Raw genomic sequence first — 6,584 nt, 5'->3', positions numbered from 1 at the left:
TTCTTACCCAAAAGGTTTACAAACTCCATAAGGAGCCTCTTCAATGCCCATCTTCCTCTTGAAGTAATTGGTGCTACCAGAAGCAGATGTGTCTCACTGTCATGAAAAGTCCTAAGTTCTTAAAATGTTTTAAATGGCATATTCTCTAGTCTTTGTAAGGCTTTAAGAATGCATATTTATTTGAAGTACATCTCTGTACATCTAGAAAACCTAACTAAAATGAATACAAATTGACTATTATAGATGACTCTCTATTTGCCTATATTTCTTAGTTATATATTACATTTTAAATAACATGCACAATCACAATAACTTATTCAAGAGCAGAATTTATAGAGAGAGAGTATAACAAAATTGACCTTAAATTTGTTTCAATAAACCAGGATCCATACCAGTGCAAAATCTCTATAGTACATTCCCCCCTTACATGTAAACAAACATTTATAAACAATATTGACAATGGGCATAGTTCTTCTCCAATCTCCTTTTCATAGGGCAAAACAATTTTTGGAAGAGTGTTAAGGGTGACCTTTCAGGGGAGTCTTGATCTATCAAACCATATTAGTCTGGAAGCAATCCATAGGTTCTCAACTTCTGTGGAAACAAAAGAACATTTTTTTCCAGAGCAACATATCCTTAGATCCATATTTTAAATTCAAGATACCTTTAGCAGCCCATACAGTAAGATGTTTCTCTGTATTTTGCTCCTTCACAGTCAAAAAGTTCAACGAAAACATAATAATATGCATAATCCTGACTCTCTGTGAAATTTCTATCTTCACACGGCTTATTTGTTTTTATTCTATTACTTTAATATTTATTACTCCTTTAATCTATGGCTATCTGTACTCTGTCTCTTTAAATACTTTGCTTTTTATAAGTCTCTATACTCTTTTTCTTTTTCTCCTAGGTTACATACATTTATTCAACACTGTAACCTGTAACCCATTTAGAGGTCTTTTCCATCTGAATTTGCCTTTATTGTGACAAGTAAATACAATCTTCATCTTACTGTGTCTGCAATATCTCACTCATTATGATTTTTTCCTAGTTCCATCCACTTGTCTTCAAATTTCCTGGTGTCCTTAGTTTTAGCAGTTGAGTAATATTCTATTGTGTAAATGTATCATCATTTTTTCACACATTCCTTGGTTTAGGGGTATCTAGGTTGTTTCCAGGTTCTGGCTATTACAAACAAAGCTACAATGAATATAGTTGAGTAAGTGTCCTTGTATAATTGAGCATCATTTTGGCAAATGCCCAAAAGTGGTAAAGATTTGGCTTTTGGTAGACTGATCCCCAATTTTCTGAGAAACAGCCACACTGATTTCCAAAGTGGTTGTACAAATTTGCTTTCCCGCCAACAGTGGAGGAGTGTTCTCCTTGTTCCACATCCTCTTCAGTATCAGCAGTGATTTGTGTTTTTGATATTAGCCATTCTTACCAGTATAATATGGAATCTTAGAGTTGTTTTGATGCGCAGTTCCCTGATGGCTAAGGATGCTGAACATTTCTTAAACTGTTTTTCAGCATTGGAGATTCTTCTGTTGAGAATTCTCTGTTTAGATTTATAGCCCGTTTTTTTTTTTTAAATTGGATTATTTGGGGTTTTTGATGTCTAATTTCCTGAATTCTTTATATAGTTTGGATATCATTCCTCTACCAGATGTGGTGGCTGGTGAAGAGCTGTTCCCATCCAGTAAGATGCCAGTTTGTACTGCTGACCATATCCTTTGCTTTACAGAAGCTTTTCAGTTTCATGAGGTTCCATTTATTAATTATTGATCTTAGCATTTGTGCTACTGGAAAGGATGAATGCAGTTAAGACTACTAGCAATAGGAGATACATTGCCTGAACTGGCCAACCCCTATGATCAGATTAGTGCCTATCCAGACTGTGATCAGAGAGCCTTTATCCAGTAACTGATAGAAAGAGATGCAGAGACTTATGGCCAAGCATTAGAATGAGTTCAGGAAATCATGCTGAAGAGAGGAAGGCAGGATTGTAGGATTCAGAGGAGTTAAGGACATCACAAGAAAACCCACAGGGGAAAAAAAAAACTGACATGAACTCATAAGAACTCATAGAGTTTAAACCAACAACCAGGGAGCCTGCATGGGACTGACCTAGTCCCTCTGCATATGTGGGATAGTTGTGTAGCTTGGCCTTCTTGTGGGACTCCTAACAATGGAAACAAAGTCTGTCCCTAATGCTTTGAATAGCCTCTGAAAGCCTACTCCTAATACTGGATGGCCTTTTCCAGTCTTAATGCAAGGGGAGGTGCTTAGGTTACTGCAACTTGATATGCCATCTTTTGTTGATACCCAAGGAAGGCCTGCTTCTTTCTAAACAGAAACAGAGGAGGATTAGATTGGGGGAGGGGAGCAAGGAGAATTGGTGAGAGTGGGGGCAGAGAGGAATAGGGGAAATTGCAGTCAAGATGTAAAACAAATAAATGAATTAAATATTTTTTTTAAAAAAGTAAAATGTTGTAACATGATGGCCTGCTTGTTGGGGTTTCTGTCATTCCCAGTTCCCATACCCATTTAGGTTCCAAAGAAATTACAAAGAGATTATATTAGTTATAAACTGATTGGCCCATTATCTCAGGCTTCTTATTAACTCTTGTAATGCATATTAACCCATTATTCTTATCTAAGTTAGCCACTTGGCTCGGTACTTTTTTCGGCAGGGTAGGTCACATTTTCCTTCTTCCATGTTTGGGCAGGACTGGGGAGGAATGGGCTGCCTCCTTCCCAGAATTCATCTGTTCTCATTTCCCCACCTCTACTTGCTGTCTGGTTGTCCTGCCTATACTTCCTGCCTCACTACTGGCCAATCAGTGTTTATTTAAAACATAATTGACACAATACAGAGTTGTCCCACACCACTTCCCCCTCTTTAAAAAAAAACAAAAACAAAGAAGAATAGCCATAGTCCATTTTTTGGGAATGTGGGTGTAGTGTCCCAGGCTACTTCCTGCTGGTTGGGGGTTCTGTTAATCTTATGAGGACCTAAAGAAAATTTAGAGTTATGATCTAGTTCTGACTAGAGTATCCTGTAAGTCTTGATCATCTCAGAATCTTGAATATGTTCTGGATGTAGAACTCAGACATCCAGGCCATCTGTTCCTACTGGAGATTTCTCAGGTGGTCTTCCTTGATCAAACCTGATTTTTCTTAACTCAGAATGAATCCATAGCCTCTCATTTTCCGTGGATACAAAAATAAAACCTTTTCTCCAAAGTAACATATCTTTTTGCTCTAACTTTGATGTCAAAGCATTTTCAAAATACTTATCTTGGATTAGTTTAGCAGCATTTATAAACAAATATCTTTTAGCAGCTGTTGCTCCTTCCTCAGCATTCAAATAATTAAAAAAGACCATAATAACATACAGTACCTAGACTCTCTGTATTTTTCATCTTTATGTGGATTTATTTTAACCTCTATTTCTTTTAGTTTTACTTTTACTTTTTGAGACAGGTTATCTGTATATCTTTGGCTGTCCTGGAACTCCCTCTGTAGACCAGACTGTTCTTGAACTCACAGAGATCCACCTGCTTCTGTCTCCCAAGTGCTGGGATGTTGGTGCCATTTGTAACATGATGGCCTGCTTGTTGAGGTTTCTGTCCTTCCCAGTTTCCATACCCATTTAGATTACAAAGAAATTACAAAGAGATTACATTAGTTATAAAATGATTGGCCCATTATCTCAGGCTTCTTATTAACTCTTATAACGCATATTAACCCATTATTCTTATCTACGTTAGCCACTTGGCTCAGTAACTTTTTCAGTAGGGTAGGTCACATTTTCCTTCTTCTGTGTCTGGGCAGGACTGGGGAAGGAATGGACTGCCTCCTTCCCAGAATTCTCTTGTTTTCATTGCTCCACCTCTACTTGCTGTCTGGTTGTCCCACCTATACTTCCTGCCTGGCTACTGGCCAATTAGCATTTATTTAAAACTTAATTGACAGAATACAGAATTGTCCCACACCAAAATGTTATCCATAAGTTCCTGCAATTAGCCACTTAGCCACAGGTAGTGGTCTTGTTTGGAAGGATATCTATCCTTTATGAGGTAGAGCATCACTGTAGGTTGTCAGGCCCCATTTTCTCTTCATTCTCTGCTTCCTCCCTGCAGCTGTCATGCCTCCACTGTCTCATGCTCCCTCCACGATGGGCTATATCTTCTGAAACTATAAGATCTTGTAAAGCCTTCACTTCTTAAGCTGTTTTGTCATGTATATGGTTACATCAGTGTGAGAAGTAACAAATATACTGGCTCAATGTCATCTAAAATTCTGGTGATTGCAGCCACTTATCTCTGCTCCCCACTCAGTGCTATTCTCATGGAGGACACCACCATCTCTTAGCTGCAACCCCCCAAAGAAGATTATGATGATTCCCTTATCTGTTTATGATAACTTCTTTCAGCTGATATGATTTTTCTAAGATATAAACCTGACCCAATTGATTTCTTAAAAATCTTTCTCTAGAATTCTAATCCCTGAATCCCAAATTGTATCTCGAATCTAATGACAGGTGACTTTCATGATACAATAATAGTTTCCAACCAATAGCACTTACTGTTCCCAAGCTATGTTTTATCCTTTAATAATTTAAAGTGAGAGAATATGGAGAGAGACAAGTGGAATTTGGGGGAACTTGGGGGTGGTGTGGAAAACTAGTGCAATGGAAGCTCCCTGGAATCTGTGAGGGTGACCTTAGTGAAGACTCCTAATAATGGAGGATAAAAGACTCTGAACTGGCCATCTTTTGTAGCCAGGCAAATCTGTTGGTAGTGGGACTAGATTGCATTCTCTTGAGTTATTGACTGGTGCAGTGGCCCACAGCCAGACATTTTACAGAGGGAGTCTAAATTGAAGGTATCCCTTTGGAGATCAGGAGTCCTGCAGAAGAGAAGGAGGAAAGATTGTAGGAGTCAGAAGAGATGGGGAACTCAAGGAGAAAGTGATCTTAATTGAATCAATTAAGAAGCGCTCATAGCGGTTCACAGAAATTTAGGTGGAAAGCAAGGGGCCTTCATAAATCTGTACTAGGTTCTCAGCATGTATGCTATGGCTGTTAGCTTTGTGGTTTTGTGGGACTCCTAACAATGGGGAAAATATATTTCTTAGCCCTTTTTCCTACTTTTGGGATTCTTTCCTTTTATTAGGGTCCCTTGTCCAGCCTTTATATAATAGCTTTTTGCCTTGTCTTGCTTTGTCTTGTTTTCTTCTGTTGTCTTTTCGAGGCCTGCTCTTTCTAAAGAGGAAATGGAAGGGGAGTGGATCTGGGGGAGAAAAACAATGTGGAGGCAGAGCCAGGAGTTGTAGAGAGAGGGGAAGCTGTAGTTGGGATGTATTGTTGAGATAATCTATTTCCCATTTGAAAAAAACCTACTATTATTTTATAAAGACATTATAAATGTTTAGAAACTAAACTTCTTAATATTTTTGTCTTTGAATCTGAAGAATTTATATTGCCTTAATTTAAATAAATAATAATTTTACCCATGTTAAGAAAATATAAACTTATAGCTATGTGGTACTTTTCTTACCTGTAAAAGAATGCAGCACCACATGAACTCTTCTGTCAGAGATGTTTCTCCTTTTTGGTATTTGGCTGACTCATACCATGCTACTGAAATAGGTATCTCTCACTCCATATCATTTTCTTGAAGACTTTCTAACCCACCAAGTTTAAATCAAAGATGCTCTAATGTACAACTACTAAACACTTTTTTGAGCCACCCACAGGATGATTATGCTACATTATGAGTCTCAATTTACTTAGCTATTCTTCTAGGCCTAATGAAGACTGGAACCTAGGCACAACCATTTGGACTGCACCAATATATACCAACTGAATTATTTAACAGGGAAATTTTTGTGTATAATGTTGAATATGAAAAAAGTGCCTGTTGGAATATTGTGTTTCAAGCTTCCATAAACTGGTGATCAGAATCAGGAAATTGTGTCTTAGACTTTTGAATGAAAATGCATACTTTGTATCTGCATAATGTTTATTTTTAATTGATTAAGAGGAAATATAGGGATATTTTAATGAAGAATATTAGATAGGGAGTATTAAATTTCATATTATTATCTCAGTATAAGCCATAATGTATTGTATAAAAATTCATTTCCATATATTTGGAAACAGGAAATACTGCATAAATTTTGAGGTGTTTTAACAGTACCATAATATGAATAACATCTTTATTTAAATAGGCATGGAAAAAGCCTTGTTCAAGGTCTTTTATTACTGTTGATTTACCTTCCTGAATTAATGGCATTTAAGATGCCATAATGAAGATTTTCATTTTTGAAAATACATTTGCTCCTTCTAAAGCCTGTATTTTTTCTCTTTATATGTTGACTTTATGGATGGAGTGCCTGCCTCACGATTTCAAGGCACTTCATATAATTTTGTATGTGAGATTTTAAAATGGAAATGGGACCCTTTGAACCTTTGTATTCGAAGTACATACAAAAAGCAAATTCTATGGATTACCATCAGAACTCTTTAGCTAGAATCCTGGTTTGGATATGTATAAAATCCTTCTCTCTCTCCTCTC

This window comes from Microtus ochrogaster, unplaced genomic scaffold, assembly GCF_000317375.1.
Source record: "Microtus ochrogaster isolate Prairie Vole_2 unplaced genomic scaffold, MicOch1.0 UNK1, whole genome shotgun sequence".
NCBI lineage: Eukaryota > Metazoa > Chordata > Mammalia > Rodentia > Cricetidae > Microtus > Microtus ochrogaster.
Note: the sequence above shows the minus strand (reverse complement) of the source record.